This window comes from Cupressus sempervirens, chromosome 11 (assembly GCF_028749045.1).
Source record: "Cupressus sempervirens isolate cs-2001-9-10 chromosome 11, ASM2874904v1, whole genome shotgun sequence".
NCBI classification, from domain to species: domain Eukaryota; kingdom Viridiplantae; phylum Streptophyta; class Pinopsida; order Cupressales; family Cupressaceae; genus Cupressus; species Cupressus sempervirens.
The window spans coordinates 715,310,040-715,332,680 of NC_143128.1; the positions used below are offsets into that span (position 1 = coordinate 715,310,040).

Sequence of the window (22,641 nt, forward strand, 5' to 3'; positions counted from 1 at the left end):
AGAAGAGCTCAGTTTTCTTCATCAAAACCCCTTTGGAGATAAAGAGGAAAATTGCTCAAATTTTGGGAAGCGGCATTGGATCCCTGCCAGCCAATTATCTTGGCCTGCCCTTGGGCTTCAGATCCCCGAACTCCTTCTGGAACAGCATCATTGATAGATTCAATAAGAAACTTGCTGGATAGAAAGGGGCTACCCTTAGCCAAGCTGGCAAGTGTACCCTAGTGAAATCCATTTTCCAGAACCTCCCCACTTATGCTTTAAGCCTCTTTGGAATCCCTGCCAAACATGCGGATAGAATGGAGAAGATTCAGAGGGACTTCCTTTGGTCAAAGGTTGATGACCATAAGAGATATCACCTTGTCGCCTGGGATCTTGTCTGTCTCCCTAAATGCTATGGACGTCTAGGCATCAAAAAGATTAAACACCTCAACAACGCCCTTTTGGCCAAATAGCTATGGCATATCTTTCAAAGCACCGGTGTTTGGAGGGATATCCTGACCGAAATATCTGAGAAGTCAACCCTTTAACTTCCTGATAAAAGAGACCGAGATTCCCCAGGGGTCCTATATCTAGAATGGGATCTCAAAGGCTAGACCCCTGGCCAAGTCAAAGGCCAAATGGAAAGTTGGCAAAGGGGATAATATCTTATTCTAGCAGGACAACTGGACTAGTGAGGGACCTCTTATCAACCACCCCATTTATGGAAGATGGGCAAAACAGTGCATTGAAAGTTATGGTCAAGTCAGTGATTACAGAACTAGTCAAGGTTGGCAGGACCTCACTGAGCTATCCCCGGACCTTATCCCTCTGATGATTTTATTGAATGCCACCCCCATCAACAACAATAGGGACTCTGTCATTTGGGGTGATAACTTGGATGGGCTTTTCTCTGTAGCCTCTAGCTACTTCTCCTTATGGGCCAGAATGGAGAAGCCATTGTGGGCCAGTGCCTGGATTTCTGGCCTCACACCCAAAATTAATATCTTTTTCTGGCTACTACTGCAAGACAAAATTCTTACCTGGACAATTTAGCCAAGAAAGGCCAATTCATCCCCAATAGGTGCAGCCTTTGCAAGTTTAACCTGGAATCGGTAAATCACCTATTCATCCTCTACCCCTATTCCTCTAAGGTGCGAAATCTTTTGACCAAGCATCTTGGCTTCAGCTGGTGTCCCCCTGACAACATCCAGGACTTCTTCTACCAGTGGAGAAGCCACCACTCTGTTTTGAATACTCAGCTTTTTAGCTCCTGGATTCTCCCACACTTTTGCTGGGGAACTTGGAAAGAGCGCAACAACCGAATCTTCAGAGACAGAGAGGTTCCTAAGTTCATAATTGCTGAGAAAATTGAAGGTCTAACTATGGAGAACTTTGCCATCACAAAGGGAGGAAACATCAAGGAAGGAGGGAATAGTAAAGCTAGGAAGAAAGACAAGGACAAGAGAAGACAGGAAGCAAGATGGTCCTTCCGCCCTGAGGATTGGCACAAAGCCAACTTTGATGGGGCGGCTAAGGGGAATCCTGGACCGACCAGTAGCGGTGGCATCATCAGAAATTGTTCGGAAGGAGGAATTGTGGCTGTTTCTTTCCCTCTTGGTCACCAGACCAATCGCTTTGCTGAAGCCAGTGCGGCCAAACAAATTGTTAAGCTCGCCCTAGCGTCAGGGATCGAGAACCTATGGCTTGAGGGCGACTCCCTAAACATTATCAATTGTATTAAAGGACATGCCCCGCCCTCTTCAACGATTGCTAACATCATTGAGGACCTTAGATCTGACTTGGGAAAGTTCAAAAGGACTTTCATTAGCCACACTTACCGTGAAGCCAACTTGGTTGCTGACTGGTTCGCCAATGACGTTGTTACCAGAAACTCGGTGATGACATGGACGAACAGAGACGAAATCCCAGCTAGGGTACTAATATCACCCCTTTTTAATTATGGAAAGATACGCCAAATCACACGTCGAAAGGGGAGTAATTACAAGTCATGCAAAGCTCTTTTCAAGTGATAATGACGCGTACGGATGGCACACTTTGAGGGCTGGTGTGAACAGAACCACCAAAAATCGTAATTACGATTTTTTTTTCAGCGTCTCAAGGAAAACCGAGCTCAACATTTCTGCTAGAGGAATAGGGTTTATAGAGCCGAAGTCTGCCATGGTTGGGGAAAGGATCAGAAGAGAGCCTTGGGGGGAAATGGAGAAGTGGAAGGGGAAGGGGAAGGTTTGGCACAAGCTCGAAAAAGGGGGTATAACCAAATTCATGGAGAACCTTCATGGCTTTGACGCTGGGGTTACCAAGGGGATGGTGGAAACATGGAACAACGGGAAAGTTAAAATTGATGGTCACCCACCAAATCACTAAGGGATTGATAGCAGAGGTGACGGAAATCCCTCAAGTTGGCATAAACTTCTTCAGGGATAAAAAGATGTCGGCCAATGCTATTAGTGAATTTGTCAAGGATAATGCTGAGAGGAACAATCTTATCAAGATAGACACTTACTATGAGATGGAATCCATCAAAAAATTATGGAGGTATGTTCTCAAGATTCTCATTGAGTATATTACTCTTGACTCCAGGTTCGATAGGATAAGAACGCACCATTTTGTGTTGCTTAAAAAACTTTAAGCATGCTGTTAAAATTTATTTTCCTTTCTTTTCACCTCCATGTCTAAGAATATTGAGGGTTTCAAGAGAAAACCCATCACTAATCCCGCCCTCCACGAAGGCCGTCTCCTCTTGGTTTATGAGTTTCTGAAAGCTCAAACCAAGGGAAAAACCCTTGGTGACCCTGGGAATGCTTCAAAGGACACTGCCAGTTCGGACTCTGAGGATGTTCAAGTTGTTAAATCGGAGGACGAGGATTTTTTCACCAAAGCCATCTCTGTTGCCCTCAACCCCCGCTTTCCTAGCAGAAAGAGCCCTAGAGGTCTCCCCCCCATTCTTCCCAAGCCTGAGCCCCAAGAGGTGAAAGATGACAGTGAAGAAGAAGAGGGGACTGCGACTGAGTCAGAGGATGAGGAAAAGGCGAAGGGGAAGGACATTGTGAAGGATGGGGAAAAGGGGTGGAGGAGAGACAGGGAGGAAACCCTCGATACCCTCGTTGCTCCCCCGGATAATCCCAGAAAAAGAAAAGCAAAACAAGCCCTGCTTCAGGAAGACCCCATCGCCCTGACCTCCGAGACCCTTGGTCCTGTCTCGCCCTCTTCCTTGCCTGAGGCGAAGACTGTGGTAAAAAGTGGGGAGGTGATAACAAAGGACAGGAGGGCTTGGAGGAATTTTAACATGGATACTGTTAGGCTGGGAATTGTTAGAGAGCCAATGAACATCCAGGTGATGGAGGACCTCGACAGCACAACCCATTATGATGAGCTCATCAACCCCGCTCTTCTGGTCTTGTCTGATAACACGCGAGAATCCGGCTTCGACCTTCTAAACAACGCGAAGAACGGCTTGATAGATAACTTTCGATCTATCAAATTGTTGTTTCAGGAAATCGAGGCTCTAAAGGAAAAGATTATCCAAGATAGCAACTAGAGCTCCTGCAGAGTCCAAGAGAACACCGGAAGGATGAACGACCAAGATGACAACCAGAAGCACTACAGCGGCCAGGACTCCAGAAATGATCAAGAGGATAGATTTTCCCGGGTTGAACAGAAAGTCCAGAGGTTAGACAACATCATCCAGATTCTAACTAATCAAATTGTGGACACTCTGCACACTTTGAACGAGAACATTGTCAACCTGGGGGATACTCTAATGAGAATTGGCGTTGGGGGGGGGGAACACGGGGAAGCTGACTAGCCAGAACATTGGTAAGGAAGAGGCCGATCTGAATGCAGGCAGGGACCAGGTGGATCATTTGGACCAGGAGGAAGCCCAGAACTTCAACCAGGAAGGAGCGGACAACCAAAAGGATAATGAAGCTGTAGAAACTCTGCAAAATCTGGATAAGGAGAACCATTAGGTTTGGTTTTCCTTGTCGGTCTAGCGGTTGGCTTTTGCCTCCTGGCCTCTGGCCTTTTGTTTCTTTTTGGCTGTTGGTTGCTATTTCGTGTTTTGTTGGACTTTATTGTCTTATCTTTTATGCTATAAAACTTTCAAGTTTCAAGTCCTTGTAAAACCTGTTTTCCTTGATCAAAAACATTTATGACCCCTAAAATATCCCAATTTCTCTTTGTTGCAAAAATGGATCATCTTCATAAGGTTAGCCAAGTTTTCACTCTTTCAAAAGGTTGTCTTGATGATAGGGGGAAGTGAGAAGACCATAGGAGGCTTAAAGTCAAGTTTGGAGTTACTGTTATTTTGGGTAGATAAGTTTAGAGGCTATTTAAAGTCCCTTTGAAGAGTTGAGGGTTGTTCACTCATTCTCTACATTAGAGAAGTCAAGTTTGGAATTTGCAAGGAGACTCAAAATTCATTGACATAACCTTTGTGAAGGTAGGTTCTCCATTGCCATGGTTATGCCTTTTTGTTCATTGCTTGTATGTATAAAATTCTTGCATACTATAGTATGTGTGTGTTGTATCATGTAAGGAATGGGCATTGTGGAATTTTACTTGCTTTGTTTCATGTTTATTCTCTTGTTTTGTTGAGAAAACTATGAAGGGTGTGTTGGCATTACTCACCCTCGGATAGGGCATAAGTGGTCATGTACGAGGGAAGGGCTTAGTTGGACCTCAAGTCAATGCAGAGTCTCTTCCCATGTTGAGGAAAGGGAGAAAGCAAGGTGTTATGGGCCCTTGCCTGTCAATGCAAAATTGAGTTTGTTTTTGGGAAATAAGGAGAGAAAGAAATTGAAGTTTATGTGGTTTGGTAGCCTTGAAAGAAGGCATATGATTTGTGCTCTTGAGTGACATCTCCTACCTAGAAAAATCCACCTTCTCCCTGGTCATAGGCTCATTATGAAACCTGTTGTGCATACCTTGGATGGTAATTATATGATGAGTTATGTCATTGTGATTGGTCTTTGAATGTCACCTAGTCAATTACTAGTTCTCCTAACTCGATGGGTGGCCTTTCGAGACCTAGGATGGGAGGTAAGCTCTCCATAGTTGTTCTTTCTATTTTGCAAATTCTCTGGATAGGTTCTCATGATGGAACAATCCTGGTTTTCTTGGGGCACTATTGGTGTTCTTGATGTCATGTTATTGGAGGATTCTCCATTGTAATACCACCTATTGTATTGTATATCCATGTTAAGAATGATTACGAAAGAAATGGATTAAATGTTGTAACTTCAATATTGATAAATAGGAATTCAGATATTGTATGAAATAAGCAAGTTATGTGATCTAAGTGTTATTAGATTGTAAATCATACCTTACTTTCAATTATATTGCTTTGCATAAAGTTCAAGTTGAAAACTCTCTACTTTCTCCACGAAATCTTGGATTTAATTTATTGTGCTCGAGAGTAATCAATGATGTGGATGTTTGATTTAGATACATCCATCTTACTTGCATATTAAAACCTCAGTTTGTATAAGTTTTATTAAATCAATGAATTTTACCTTATGGTGCATAATATGTAAACTACCTAAAAATACTCCCAACTTGGATGCAAAATTAAACATCAAAATTATACCTACAATCCACTCAATAGAATGAACAAAACATTATACCCTATGACACTATAAAATTTCTAAGAGGAAATCTAATACTATTAAAGAAGGAAAACTTATCATTTCCATCTATTTGGGAGAGCCAAAATGCTCTCTAGAGAATGTATGGGGGAGATTTTAATTCTCTTTTGTGACAGAGAATATTCTTTCAATATTCCTCTCATTAGGATATTTCACCTATCATATTTTATTGTTAGTGCAAACCCAAATGCTAAGTAAGAAAGGGTAGACATAAATTAGTGGACACCAATTTTAATTAAAACAATTAACGAATTGAACTCTTAAAAAGTAAGTGAATGGAAAAGCGACACCCGGTGGGTCCCACCTCCACCTCACCACTTTAACCTTAAAATACCCTAAGTATATGCATGTGGCGACATGCCCTTCACTTTACCAAAAAAGGCAAAGACCCCATCTTGCAAATATCTCTACCTTCCAACACAATCCACATTAAATGCATTTTGGAGCAGCTCTCCCATTGGGCCGCTCATCCTCGTTGTCCTTGGTGAAGATTTGATGACATCGTCCTTGCCATGCGTACCTGGTATGTTGACTTGGCAGAAGTTGAAAAGGGTTTTAAAAAAAAATTGTTTTACACTCCTTCCTTTATCCTTATTCCACCCACTTGCTCATTATCCTCTACCATGTGTGTAAGATCTTTAGTGTTAGTAAATAGGTTTTTATAAAAAATGATTGTGTTCCTATTTACATATTAAATTGAATTAAAATGAAAGTGTTAGGATATAAAGTAATTCTAGTTAGTAAGGTTAGTTGGATAGTTAGGAGATTAATGTTATAGTTTGTTCATTAATTTTTTTTAAATATTTCTTTTTATGTGACATTTGAAAGTTCAGATTTATATTTAGAATATAATTTATTTTTTAAATGAGATGTAAAATTATTATAGGATTTCAAACTTTAGGTGTAAAGTTAGAGTTAGATCGGGATAGTGAAATAGGAAGGTGTTGTAGAGATGAAATGTGCAACGTAGGTATTTGCATGATGAATATTTAAATGTATTAATTAGTTTATCATTAAATTATGATTAATTGGGAACCAGTATTAAGATTCCGAATCACTTCCTAGGAGGTGCAGAATTAGTTCACCTAGGGTAATTGTCCGACATAATGAAATAAATTTATGGAATCATGTCAAACCTAATGTGTCTTGGGTAATTAGTCAAACATATTGATTCAACTTTAATCCAAGAACTATGGAACCCTAATGTCCCCTCGAATTTGATGTCACATCTTAAACATGGTTTAGTCAACCAAATTGTGTAACTCGAACTAAGTGTTCCTATAGTCACTAAAACCTAAGGTTTCGTCATGGTGTGATAGGGTTGAGATGTAGACTCTGCATCATTATAAAATACAACCGAAACTCACTTCAATCTCTTTTTCAACTTGCCGTAACATATTCAATTTAGTAGGTGTTAATCATGTGTTTATTAAGTTAAAAATAAAATAAATTGTTTGTGTTTTTGCCCCAATTTTTGGGCATGACAGAAAGTTGACATGTCATTTCATAATTACCATTTCAAGAACTATTTATGTATAGTATGCAATGCCCCCGTACCCCCACCGTCCCAAAATTGAGGCCATTTTTTCCCACACCTGAAAGTTGTCCCAAGGTCCGACATACCCCCACGTTGGTGTTACAACCTAGATTAAAATCAGGATTAGATTCAAAGGCCACTCTGTGAACTTGTATCATCAAAATCAATTGTTTCCCATGTATATTACATTTGGGTAGAGCATTGGGCACAAGTTCCACCAGACTAACTGGTTTGACATTGTTATATTGCTATCAGGATTTAACTGTGTAGTTTTTGAGTCAAACTCACTGACTCATGTTTCAGGAATAGTAATTCATACGAATCCATCTATCATGAGAATAAATGGAACACTTAGCACTCCTTGGATCTAGGTGATGCTCACAAAGGTGAAGCACCGAGACTTCCCAAGAGGTCACCCCCCCAGTACTACCTCCAGTTGAGCACACTTAACTATGGAGTTTTCTCCGTAGTTTACTCAAATTCACATCACTTAGAATTCGACTATATTCTTATTTATTGAATTGCTAACTGTCACTTTGAATATTAAAATGCGTATAGGTTAGGTCCTACCAATATATATATATATATATATATATATATATATATATACACTAAAACCTAAGTTGTCAGTTTGGATATGAGTTTTCCCTGGGTTCACTATACATTATAGATAGGTAAAAGCAGCCATTAACATATATGAATGAAACTTTTACAAAAACCTTTGCTGCCTGAAAGAATGAGGAAAGTAATCCATGACTTTCAAGGGATTAAACCCAACACAATCCTAGATACATTTGATTCGGCATAGCAGTTGAATGACGGTCAAACATCCTAGTCACTATCAATGGAGCTGCCGTCCTACACCTGCAGAAGCAAATTTGCTTTCACATAGGCCTTTCCATGAGTATTTGCAATCTCAATTGAAAAAGAAAATGACATTTATCACATTCTGATATGCTTGTGTGGTTGAGTCACACGTCAAGTCGGCCTTGCCAAGTCTGAGCTAAGTCCAAGTTAAAGAACTATTGTCTAGATGGCATCAATCTAAAGAGCTTCCTTTATATTTCACCTTGTATTCCAATTGCTTTCACCCTTAAGACAGGAACAAATTCTATATAGCATTCAATCATCACTTTAGCAGCACTACAGGAATGCCATTCAATTGAAAGTAAGAATTACCACAAACCAAAAGAAAGCCAACTTTCCACTACAGAACTTATATTGGAGCCAAAAGTTCTTCCAATTGTAAGTTTACAAATAAATTGGCATCCAACACACTGAACAATAAATTCGCTTTCATGTTCAGAAAAAATTAGTAAAGCCTCAGTAGCTTCACCACGATTTATAAACAAAAACTAACCTTTGGAGGAATTATATTCTTGAGGTTTCATTGCAGGGAAGAGCAGAACTTCCTGAAAATGGTGTACAGTTATTAGTTCTTCTATCAATTATGCATCTTCAGAAATGAACAATGAAGCAAACAGAACTGACCTTAATATTCTGGGAGTCTGTCAAAATCATAGCAAGACGATCTATTCCCATTCCCCATCCACCAGTTGGTGGCAACCCATACTCTAATGCAGTACAAAATGTTTCATCTAAAGCCATTGCTTCATCATCACCAGATTGCCTGTCCTGAAATATTTAAAAACGTGCAAAATGAAAAGTATTAGAAAACATTTAGATAAAATATTCATCTACAGCAACCAAACATGCGGCTTTGGAACAGTTTCTCAGAGTTTAATCCCTCATCTTAAATTTTTAACACGAGGATACAGCTACATCATGTTCCTGCCATAGTGCTTTGTTTTAAAGTTGAAATTGTTGTAAATTGTAATAATAATATTAAAATGTTGACATTTATAAATCACTAGTTGGAATTCTTTGACTAATAATTGCAGTAATAATATTGTTAGATGAATATTTACTATATTATTACTGCAATAAGTTAAATGTGATGCAATTATTGGCATTAGTTGAGGAGAAAGGTGTCACAAAAGTATTAGTTGCTTCTGCCAAAGCCCAAATTAATATCTGAGATAAATGTTTCTAAGGTTCTCCCTTGAAATCCATCACATTTGAGAAGCCAACTTCTCTGATCAATTCTAAGTAGTTCATAAGCTTTTCTAACGTGAAAAAACAGCTGGTATATGCCAGAAGATAGATATTTGAACAAGAAGCTAATAGGCAGACACTGACAGTCAATATAATCCCTTTAACAATAAGCAGTTGGTATTTTAATTTTGTTTTACCAAAATGAAGTTTTTGAAGTGAAGAACAAAACTTGCTGGTTCAAATCAATTAAATAAGCAAAGATTGTTCCACGAACTTCCATATAGAATCCAGTGAGGATTACAACGAATGCTAAGATAGAAGCAAGATAGGAAACCACTGCACTCCTTGGAGGGTAAGCAGGTCCCTGGAGCAAAATGTCTTATCAAGAAGAGTGGATCCTTGAGTCAATCAGTCAAAAGAATCAGTGGTTATTTAAGATTTACAGTTTTACAGCAAGCAGGTAAAAATATTCCTTGTACTATATCTGAATATAAAATTACATTTTGGGCCTCTTCTCCCAATAATTGCCAGATCTCACACAAAGCAAGCAATTAGAATTCAAGCAGCCATGAATCGTTTATACCAAGCAATTGAAATTCAATTCATTTTATTCTAATGTTTGGTAATATACCAGACCACGGTCATGATACTGAAACATTATATCTGTAAAAAAAGGCAGAGTAATTATATTGCCAAGTTTTTGTTGATGTTGGTTTTGTACCACTACATAACATATAGCAATTGAATACTTGATATGGGGTATCAAAAACTCAATTGCTATATGTTATGTAGTGGTACAAAACCCACATCAACATTATCTGGCGCTAGAAGGAGGGCCTGAAAGTGTTTCGTTTAAGGACTCGTCGGTATTTAACTATGAGGAAGAATGGTGCTTCCTAGATCGAATCAACCTAGAGCAACTTGGGGAACACTCCAAGATCATTTTGTAGCCAGTTTGTGCTCAACTGCTTGGGAGGAAAGTGAAAGCACTAGAGAGTATCTAGACACTATTGACGTATTGAATCAAGAAGAAAGGAAAGCACGAGCTATTGAAAGGAGAATTCAAAAAAGGTTGGAACGCCAAAGAGAACTAGAAAGGAAGCTTGAAAGAGAAAGGAAAGCACAAAGACAAGCTCGGGCTACTGTTGAGGAAAACTCAAATTAGAAAATCAATCAGGTCTGAATTGTAGTCAAGCTGGATAGAAGAATTGGGTTTTTTTCCCCCGAAAGGTTTGAGAAACTGCAATCTAATAATAGGTAGAGGATACTGAGGTCTACACCACACCAAGAAGAGGATCTACTTGTGTTAGAATTTCATAAGAAATCAATAATCCGCTGGGTAGCTGATACCTCAAATTTAGCTAGCCCCTCAAGTAGTCAATTGGGTCAAGCTCAAGCCAATCAACCAATGATGGCTCAACCACCATGGATTCAAAACAATGCCTCACCCATTTCATTCCAACAATATCATGATTTACCAAAGAATCCGGCAGTATTCTGCTCCAAGTTCTTTGTTAATGACCCTAATCGTACAACAAAAGAGCATATCAAAGTGTTCGAAGATGCATTGTGCAACAGAAGGATTCAAAATGAGGATGTAGCATGCAGGCTTTTCCCTTATTCGTTGGGGGAAGACCCTTACTACTGGTTCATCAATCTCCCGGCGTCATCTATAATAGAATAGGTTCAGCTCAGAGAAGCTTTTATTGCAAAATTTGGCATACCCATCACACCATTGGAGTTGCATAGGATGTTTGTGGATATTAGGAGACAAGATAAAGAGTCAATAAGTTCCTTCAACAACCGTTTCCACAAGGCCTACACGAGATTGCAAGCCCCTTACACAATGACGGAGGTAGGCGCTTTAGAAGCATATTACAGTGCCTTAGATAGTCAAACAGCTATGTTTACAAGGATGGCAAATCTTGCTCCCACAACGTTGAATGAGGCTTACATTAAAGCAATTGAATTAGGGAAGCAATTGGGCCAACAAGGAATAGAACCTCCAAGTGCTAGGTATCCGAATAATCCAGTTCCACAGCTTGCATTCCAAGCACCTACAAATCAGTTGATGGTACATCTGGGACCTCTGTTGTCTTAGGCACCGCCATCAACGCCAATTTATCTGAAAAGTGCAAGTTCATCCACAAGAACGCAAGAGGAAAAGGATGAAATGAAGGAATCGATCGAGCAAGTCAAGAAGCTATCTACAGAAGTTACTTATTTGAGAAATCAAAACAATCAACTCCAATCTTTCCAGAGGAACAATCAAGGAGGTAATCAAGGAAGCAATTATCAAAATCATGGCGGAGGTTATCAAGGAGGGAATCAAAGAAATCATCAAGAAGGCAGAGACCAAAGGAACTATCAGGGCAAAGACTATCAAAGAAACAACCAAGGTGGTGGTTATCAAAGGAACTATCAAAATAACAATTACCAAGGTAACAGCCAACCACAGGACCAAGGATATAACAATCAGTCTAACCAAAAGAGGACGTGGAACACAGGCCCAAACAATGGAAATGTGGTGTCGCCACTAGATAATCAAGCCTCAATGGATAGTAGACCGGTGGATAGAATATTTCTAGTTGAGTCCACCGTGTCCAAATATTGCAGATTCCATGAGACTGATCAACATTCGAAGTTAGGATGTGCTGAGTTCAAGAGGGCATCCAACCTGTTTCAGAACATAATAGATGAGTCAAACAACCAAGAAGATATTAATGTCACAGGGTATGAAATTGTCCCGTCCTTGGGATATGATCAATGCTTGACTTTTGAGGAGATTTCATTTCCATCAGAATTTGAATCATATGAAGAACACCAAGGAAGATTTCCTCCTGCGTCAACCAACAGGCTAGTTAGCGAGACAATAGACCAAAATGGGTATAACAATGGGTCAGATTCTTTCCCACCTTTGAGCGACGTCATTCTAGTTCAAGGGACAGGTGGGAACCAAACATTTCAACAACCGGCTAGCAATGCAAGGTTTTATCAGAGAAATAATAAGAGGAATGATGGACCCTTCACGTCCTCCATACCTCCAAACAATTTCAATACACCTCCACCCCCCAATGCAAGTAACGTACCAAATTCTTCAAGGGATGCACCCGAGTACAGACATGGTAACCATAACAGCAGAAGTGGAACACAGAGTTCCCAACAAAGTATGCAACAGAACAATCAAAATGTTTGAAGGTCACAGAGTGTCCAATCAACACAAGGAGCAAATAAAGGAAGAACAGGAAACAATGTCGTGATTAATGATGAGTTGATAAGATTAGGACAAAGTGTAATAAAGGAGATGAAGAAGATCAAAATCAATCTCCCTTTGTTTGAATTGTTGAAGATAATGGAGATTAGAGATACATTCCTTGACAACTTGAGGATAACAAATCACAAGGGACTCACAATCAAAGTGCAATAACGCATACTCAAGGGAGGCCTCCTCCTAACTCAATGCATGTAATCCAAGACATTCCAGGAGGGAACATGATGAATTCATCTCAAGAGATTTCATATGGAGAAATAGAGAACTCTACACAAGGGATTGCATATGGCGACATTAGTGAGTTCAACAGACAGCTAGGGCCTCAACCAATTTATGTGGCTCAACGATCAAGCTCGGCAGCACCACAAGCTCAAAAAAGTCAAGACTCAATAAATAATAAGGAAAGGGTGAAGAAAGAAGAAGTAGTGCAACTGACAGATTTTGAAGTGAAGCCGAAGCAAGTACATAAGACACCAATGGTATATTATCAAGGGAAAGATGAGCCAGCCCCATTCCTGCTATCAATGAAGATATTCGGAAAGCTTCTCCATAATTGTTTGATAGATTCAAGAGCATCGAGTAATGTCATGCCTTTGAATATTTGTAGAAGTTTGGGAATCACGCCTTTGGGATCAAACAGAAAGGTAACTCAATTGGATAAGACAGAAGTGCCAGTGGTAGGTGAGCTACACAACATACATATGCAGTTGGCATCTGATCTGAGGATGGAACATATCGTAGATACTTCAGTGGTAGATGTGGCCAATACCTATGGATTGATCCCAAGTAGAGATTGGGCCAGAAGGTTGAACGGATACATGGCAACTGACTTTTCTCACATGCGGCTCCCATGGAGAGGACTGGCCAACCAAATCAGAATCGATAGCATCCCAAGGATGAGATTGATGGTTACCAAGTATGGGGAACCAAATGAAATATCGTTTGTAGAAACAAATATGAACACCTATAGACCAAAGAAGACAGAAGTGTTGACAATGAATATCATAAGTGAAGGGGGGGATTCCACAGAGATCTTGATTGAGTCGGATCCAAACACTTCATCAAACTATGGTGAAGTCATGTTCGAGAATTTTAAGAACTTTGTAACTAGAACTGTACAGCAAGGAGGAGAGTTCGGTAATCAAAATCAGTGAGAGACTTATTATTGCCCAACAGGTGCAGAATCCACAATGCTTTCCATTCAGAATTATCTTGCTCCTTGTGCATAGTTGCCTTAGAACAAGTAGAGAAGAGAATCCCAGGGGCACTAAAACAAGATGATCAACATGGCAAACAGAGGGTTGAAAATTTACAAGTTGATGAAGCAGAAAGTAGCATGATGGGTGAAACAAAGAAGCAAATTACACCACCCAACTTGGAAATGAAGAAAGGTATTGAAACAGACAAGTCCAAGAATTCCCAAAAGGAGTATCAAGAAAGTGATGGAGTGTGGACTCTAAGATTCGATGGTTCCAAAACTAAGCAAGGGGCTAGAGCCGGATTTGAGTTAGTTAGCCTGACAAGGGCAACATATTTGGAGGCACATAGATTGCAATTCCCATGGCAGAATATGAAGCTTTGATTTTAGGCTTGTTGTGTGCTATCAAGAAAGGCCCCAAGATACTTCATGCACTTGGAGATTCATATTTAGTAATTGAGCAGATAAAGCAGAAGTTCACTTGCCATGACAAGCGATTGAAGAGATATAGAAACAGAGTTTGGGATTTGATAGAGGACTTCGATGCCTTCAATATCAAGTTTAGCTATAGAGAAAATAATTAGGTGGCTAATGCCCTTGCACAAACTGCAAGCTCACTAGCACCAATTAAGTTGGATGGCTTGAAGAAATTCAGAGTTGAGTTAGCATCGGTCCCATCAATACTAGATAATGTCAAGAACTTCCAAGTGTTTGAAGATGATAGACATATCCTCAAATTCTTGACTAATTCAGATGTCTTTGCAGCACAAATCATCGATGGTGAAGTGGATGAAGAAGCAGAAATCGACTTAGGAGTTATGAGCTTGAAGACAAATACTATTCCATAGGGAATGATTGAGCTAGAAAGAATATTTGACATGGACCAATTCAACAAAGTGCAATATCAACCCACTGGGGATGATGAATGCAAAAAAGTAAATTTGGGAAAAGAGGATTGTCCCAAAATAGTTTATATTGGGAAAGTTTGCACACCTAAGGAGAAGGCAGATATACTGAGTTTGATGAAGGAATCCCAAATGTAATTGCTTGGGGATATAAAGATTTGAAAACATATGATCCTTCCATCATCACACATACAATTCCACTGAAGGAAGGAAGTAAGCCATTCAGGCAGCGATAAAGACCAGTCAATCCTTTGTTAGAACCATTGATATTCCAAGAAGTAAAGAAGTTGCTAAATGTGTAGATCATCTTCCCAGTAAGGCATTCAATATGGGTCGCCAATCTTGTCCCAGTTAGGAAGAAAAACGGAGAAATAAGGTTGTGTTGATTTCAGGAATTTGAACAGAGCATCAAAAAAGGATAATTATCCATTGACAACACTAGATGATGTCCTGCAAATTGTCAATGGAGCACAAATGATGTCATTTATGGATGCATATTCGAGGTACAATCAAGTAATTGTTGAAGATAGATTGAAGACAACTTTCACCACGAAGTGGGGAACATTTGCATACTGGAGGATGCCCTTTGGCCTGAGTCGGTGCAACATTTCAAAGAGCCATGGTTTATGCTTTCAAGGACTTAAAAAGACAAGTGCATTATCATTTACATGGACGACATAACGGTATTTTCAAACAACAGAGAGGATCACATTCTGGATTTGAGGAAAGTTTTCACGAGATGTAGAAGGTTTGGAGTTTCTTTGAATGTGACGAAATGTATGTTTGGAGTCACCGAGGGGAAACTTTTGGGACATGTAATTTCAGAAAAGGGTATCATGATAGATCCAAAGAGAGTGGAGGCAATTTTCAAACTTGGCGTGCCAACTAGCAAGAAAGAGCTCAAATCATTCTTTGGAAAGATCAACTTCATGAGAAAGTTCATATCTGCATTCGCTGAGATTGTAAAGCCAATGAATGACATGTTAAAGAAAGATGCAAAGATGGATTGGACTCCAGCAGCAAACAAGGCATTTGAAGAAATAAAGCATGTTATCGTTAACGCACCAATTCTAGTAAGCCCAGATTATGAGAGGCCATTCTATATATACTCTTTTGCCTCTGATCATGCGTGTCCGTCCATTTTAACACAGAAGAATGAAGTAGATGAAGAGCACCCGATAGCATTCATGAGTGCACCTTTCAAGGAGGCCGAATTGAATTATCCAAATGTGGAGAAACAAGCTTATGCCTTGGTAAAAGCAATGAAGAAGTTCAGGCATTACATATTGAGAAGCAAAGTACATGCAATTGTGGCTGACATAGCAGTGAAGACTCTCTTAATGCAAAACGAAATTGGAGAAAGAAGAGGCGAGTGGGTCGCCACTATCCAGGAATATGACATAGAAATTCAACCAATGAAATTGGTCAGAGGGCAACGGTTGGCGCAGACCATGGCATCAGAGGGGCCTGGACTTGTGCAGCAAGTTTATGAATTGGAAGATGTGCACCCAGAGGAATGGTATCAAGACATAATCAATTATTTGTTAAATCACTGGTGCCCTTCACATTTGAAACCAGTACAGAATAGAGGAATTGAGTGTTTGATATCCCATATCAAGTATTCAATTGCTATATGTTATGTAGTGGTACAAAACCAACATCAACAGTTTTGATCAAATGCAAATCTAATATTGATCATCAGCTTGTGAAGTCTCATTTGCCTGACTATCATGCATAAGCATAAAAAAAAGCCTAATAATGTATTAAATAGACAAATGTCTTTTTTATTGGTGATACACATTCTAGGGCAATGATTTTGCAGCTTGCCTATGCAATATAGTTTTCTGTTGATATTGACATCTACGGGTGAAAGTGATTACAGAACAGGAAACATCTCCATTTGTGAATTCCATTTAATTTTTCTATTTTTTTAAGTTTTGACTCTATTTCAGTTGCCCTGGGCCTTGAACCTTTTTTATTCCAATTCACATGACTTGTCAATGCAGGACAATAAGCATGAGCATGGAACAATGTCAGTTCCAACTCCACAACAAAATATTTGTCACTATTTATTGTGTTCAAGTCATGAATAAATTGCATAATAGAACCATAAATTTCTACTTCTACCTGGTTTTCGATTTGATACTTTGTCATTTAACAAACCTGATCTATTGTCAAATATAAGCTATGTTTACCAGAAGACTGGGACTGGTAATAGTACAGGAGATAAAATGGAATCAATTAGCTTTGTAGATTATGTAGCAGATTATCTAGCCCCTATAATACCAAAGATTTAAGTAACAGAAATGAGGTGGTAATATATTACTGCTCATGAGAGCTGATCTCTTGTCATATCTTAGGATATATTTATCAGACGATTGGGACTGGTATTAGTAGAGAAGATAAAATGCATATAATGAGCTTGGTATATCACCTAGCATCAATGGTATAGAATATCTCTATTGCAGAACTTCCATAAAAAGGCAAGATACAGATGCATAGGAAATCAAATGAGGATAAGGAAATATCCTTATACACCAGATCAGCATATATTGTACACAAGGATTATACAGCAATTAAAAACTTATTTATTATAAAATCCACAAAAGGAAGAAGCATATCATGGCATATGCACAAACTTCAAGAGATATCCCTTTCAAAATTGCTCAGTTACAAAACAAACTCAGCATCTCTTCCAGCTGACTGAGAAAAAAGAAAGTTGTGGTAATCATAAATACATGACTCCAAATGTAATTGTGAAAATGAATGTAGTAGGCCATAACATGCAATGATCATTGAGTTACCGGTACGTCGTGATTTGCCCTCCAGTCCTGGTACAGTATGTATCCAAGTCAAGTTTGTTCAGGAATCCCTGTTGAATCAGACAGTTCAATCGTTTCTTGCCTCAAACGCATCCATCTGCATTTTCCACTCTACATTTAGACATTTTTATGATGACGTTGCAATTTGACTACAATTCCTGTCAAATCGGATGGTGACCTGGCTTTTTTTTTGCTTGAATTGGTGCAAATTTTTAGCAGTTTTTTCACTTAAACTAATGGTCAGAACCCTGAAAGAAAGATTTGAACTTAACGAACACAAAAAAATCAACATGTTATTCATTTCAGCTGCTCTATGTGCAACAAAGACAAAGGAACAAACATATTTTGTGAGCAACAAAGACTGCGAGAAATTTTTTTCACTTAAACCAACCACAAAAATCCCTAGAAGCAAATTTAAATGAATGCAAAAAATCACACATTCATTTCCACTGCTCTGTTATTCATTGCCAATGTTATATGTGCAACAAAGATGATGGAACATACATATTCTGTGAAGAACGGAGATTCTGCAGGAACGAAACTCTGTATGCAACAATAGAGTAAAGCTAGGAACTTGGGAATAGTGTCCCCAAGTCCCAAGAATGCTAGGGGTTTGGGCGGAAGCATCCCTGTATAACACTGATAATTATTTCTTTAATATGTTGTCAATAGCATAATGGCAGTGTTGTCGGGAAAATGGGTAGTTAGACGGTTGGTCCGTCTGAGGAAGTTACACAGATGCAAAGGTTCACCTTGCATCCTTTCGGGAACTATAAGTATATACTTCTCTCTTGGAATGAGATACACTTGTATGGAGAAAACCTTTATGTAGCAAGGAGTTGATGAATACAATGTTGTTATATTCTCTTTATATCCATTGTTGAGTAGCTTACTTTGGTGTGCAATTAATCTATGTTAACCTACGAGGGAAAACATTTGGGTCATTGCCCATCGAATTTGGGAAGTGACGAAATGATTGGATAAATGGGATTACCATTTGAGGTAAATGGGAATGTGAGGACCAATGCCTAAGACATTACGGAACTTTTTTGAAGGGGAGCATGCTCTAACAATTGACTTCCTTGTTTCAATTCACACAGCGATTGAGACTTTTGTACGAAGGGAAGTCGTACGAGTAGAAGTCGATTCAAACCTTGTGTGGGACGCACTCGACATCAGTCCTACAACGAATAGGTTATTGCATCAACTACCTCATCTGTTGGCGCAAGCAACCATAGCAAAACGGAACCGAAGGGAGGAGGTAGAGCGTGAGCAGCGCCGACAGCAAGTCCTCTGGAACTTTGCCGAAAGTAACTATCGCAAGGAGGAAGAGTGTGATTGCACTCAACGAAGAACAAACCCATGAGCTTTAAGCCTCGGGGAGAAGAATAAAGAACACTGAAAATTCATAATAACAAGATCACAAAGTTGACTTGTTGTACAGAAATATGGATCAATAAAAGTGTTCAACATTTTGTTTTAAGATGATTATAATGTTTGATTAGATTAATGCCAAATCAATTAAACAAAGATAAGAATAAGAAGCAACAGCCGAATGCCTTAGAAGCCCCACATGATGCTTTAATTTTTGCCCAACAAGTAGAACATGGACGAAGGTTTCAGCAACTTGCCATAGGATAGCCAGACGACGGGTCAACCAAAGGAGATCACAAAGGTGGTTAACAGCGAAATGCCTTAGAAGCCACACATGATGCTTTAATTTTTGCCCAGCAAGTAGAACGTCGACAAAGGTTTAGGCAACTCACTGAAAGACAGTCAACCGACAGGTTAACCGAAGGAGACAATTGGAAAGGCAACAACCGAAGGGGAAGACTATTGTTTGTCAGAACCTAGGAGAGTAAGAAGTAGGGAGGAGTCGCTTGTGGAAGCGAGGCAAGAGCTAAATTTGATTGAATAAATGCAAGAACAATTTCTCAACCTATCCATCACACCACAGGCAGAGTAAACAAGGAGTAGACGGGAAGCAGGAACCGACACGTCTGAAGGTGTCGATGGGCACAAGCGCACAGCAACCAAGATACCCTGTTTAGTCCTCACTGGGACACTCAATTCGACTCTTGTACGTCGAACGGGGGAAGACGGTTTGGTAGTAGAAATTTGGGATTCGTCCTTATTACGCCCCTGAACAATACAAGCAACGCGGGCGGCCAAATACAAACCCCACAAAGGGAACAACCCATACAAAAACCAATAGTGATGACCACAAATTGCCATTACAGGCCAGGCAAACAAGGATCCTCTACGGCAATGTCGAACCTGCGAAACCATATGGATGGCCAACCGAGTCACCGACGAGGATGAGTGGGTCAAGTAGGTCCTTGCCACATTGAGAGAAGGAGCCATTGATTGGTACTCGATGTGGACAAAACTCACATGACAACATGGGCAGATGTAAAGAAAGAATTTCAAACAAAGTTCAAATTATTGAGAGATGATAACAAGATCCTTTCTGAAATCTATAGCACAAACCAAGCAAAGAATGAATCTATTAGGGCTTACGGGCGACAACTAGAGGAGTTAATTGGAATTATGTCATCTGGCCCAACCGACGAACTAAAGAAGTAATGGTTTGTCGAAGGACTAAAGAACTTCATCCGGAAGAAGATGAAGATCGTACCTTTGACATCATACAATAATGCGTATAACCGTGCAATGTGAAAAGGTTTGTAGGATCTCTAATAAAGATAAACTAAATCCTCTTGATGCAATATCAATATATACTGATATAGATATTATTAGAACTATATATACAACTGAGCCTGGTTTTGATTAACAACATCGATGTGATTTTGATATGGTAAGTAGATCGACAATGTTTTTTATCACAATCTGAATGATGTATGTATTTAACAGGTTTGAGTGAGGCAACGATATATGTCTTCTACTTTATCGTTATCGTTGGTGAAGAGTAGAACATCCTCGTTGTTATTGATGATCTGATTCACCCAGCGATCAATGATTAAATATGAGAAGTAGAGGTGCATGTCTTGTAGGAACATGACTATACGTGGCCAATGGCCACATGCAGTCATGGCCTTATAGGGTCATGCACTTCTAATAAACTAATTGTTCTAATAACAAACTAACAATAATCAAACACCGAATATGATTAAGCATATGAAAATTAGTAAACATATGTTAGTGATTATATATATATATATATATATATATATATATATATCAATGTACGAAAATCACAGATCGCATACTTAACATATCTGCGAACTTCACTTCTTCTGAAGCTACACATTAACACTCCCTCTTAGCAAGAGAGAAGTGAAATATTAATCATATCTCATGAACCTAAACAAGATATCAATATTAATGATATTCACACACATAACAGATTATCTAACTTTAACACTGTAAAATAGTGACTTGTCAAATAATCATAATCACAATGTTATGAACACTATCACAACATGTATTATGATCTCCGTCATTCCAGATCAACAATAAGAGTGATCATAATACGTTCATTATCAATGACTTTCGGCATATCCAAAAACAATAACATAATTTGTCACGATAACAGGCCTATCATTTGTAAGATCATCACCTTACAATGATTACCTTCTAAATATATATGTCTATGAAAGATTGTCATCTTTCATTACATATCTAATGCAACTATTCAATTAGAAGCATAAACATACATATAAAATAGAAACTCAAATTCAATATTCAAAATTACAATTTGATCATACCAAGTTTTCCTGTAAAATATTCCAATTTAACCTTGGCAAGAGGTTTGGTAAGAACATATGTTGTTTGCTCATTTGTACTTATGTACTCTAGTTTGATAACACCTCGATCTACCATATCCCTAATATAATGATAAGGTATCCCAATGCTTAGATCGATTGTGGAGAACTGGATTTGCTGAAAGCTTGATACAACTTTGATTATCGCAGTGAATGATAGTTGGCTTCAAAGGTTTCTTGAACAACCCCACTAGCAACTTTTGCAACCATACAACTTCTATGGCTCCCATGCACAAGGCTATATATTCTGCTGCAGTGGAGCTTAAGGCAACTGAAGATTCTTTCCTACTAAACCAAGAAATCGTTGCAGATTCAAGACTGAAACAACATCCTGACATTCAATAGAGTTGTCGGCCCAGTCAAAATCTAAATATCCATCAAGATTGATTTCAACTTGATCATATTTGAGTCTCATACCAATTGAACCTCTTAAGTATCATAAGATGTGCTTAGTTGTCATAAGATGTATCTTCTTTGGTTCACACAAGAATTGACTTAATGTATTAGCTGCACAATAGATATCAACAACATTACTGATCCAATGATTTGCCTATAGTAAGTAGGATCAATACGTTCAAATTCAAATTTGTCATTCTTCAGTTTATGTAAGTTAGTTAGCTTCCATAGGAGTAGTAACTAGTTTACAATCCATCATTCCAAACTTAGTCAAAATATCAACAATGTATTTTCCTTGATTTAAGAAAATGTAGTCCTCCTTTTGCCAAACTTCTAGACCTAGGAAGTAATGATGAAGTCCTAGGTCTGTCATATCAAATTATGTTGTTAGTTCCTACTTACATTTAACTATGAGACATTCTTCACCTATTATAAGCAAGTCATCAACATATAATACAAGAATAATCATATCATCTCCATTTATTTTAAAGAATATGTTGGGATCAACTTCATTCTTGGAATATCCTAATTTTGTGAGATAGTTGTCTATTCTATCATACCATGCCCTGGGTGCTTGTTTAAAGGCATATTGTGCTTTCTTTAATTTGCACACATAAGAGTTTTTTCATGAGTGATGAATCCCTCTGGTTGCTCAATATATACTTCTTCAATTTCACCATTTAGGAATGTTGTTTTGACATCCATTTGATATATCTTCCACGCTTTGGAGGCTGCAATTGCTATGATGGTTCTAACAGATGTGTATTGGGCAACTAGAGCAAATGTTTCTTCATAATCAATTCCTTCCTTCTACAAGAATCCGCGGGCTACAAATCTAGCTTTCTATTTTTCAATGTTGTCATCAGGGGCATGTTTGATTTTGTATACCATTTAGAAGAGACCGCTGATTTATTCTTTGGTCTGGGTACTACATCCCACATATCATTTTTTAGTATTGATTGATATTCTTCAATCGTTGCTTCTTTCCAAGATTTGCTTGATAAGGCTCCCTCGACATTTGAAGGCT

At 38.8% G+C, this 22,641-nt stretch overlaps 1 pseudogene across 1 annotated transcript in view; it reads right to left on the reverse strand.

Moving 5' to 3' along the window:
• LOC149531679 (lysine--tRNA ligase-like) overlaps nt 1-22,641 on the reverse strand; it is a 62,811-nt pseudogene that overhangs the window by 16,081 nt on the left and 24,089 nt on the right. Inside the window, exons 11-12 of the transcript XR_016359080.1 lie at nt 8,674-8,817; nt 8,543-8,594 (exon numbers count right to left, since the gene is read on the reverse strand). The product of XR_016359080.1 is annotated as a lysine--tRNA ligase-like (transcript). The remainder of the gene's footprint in view (nt 1-8,542; nt 8,595-8,673; nt 8,818-22,641) is intronic.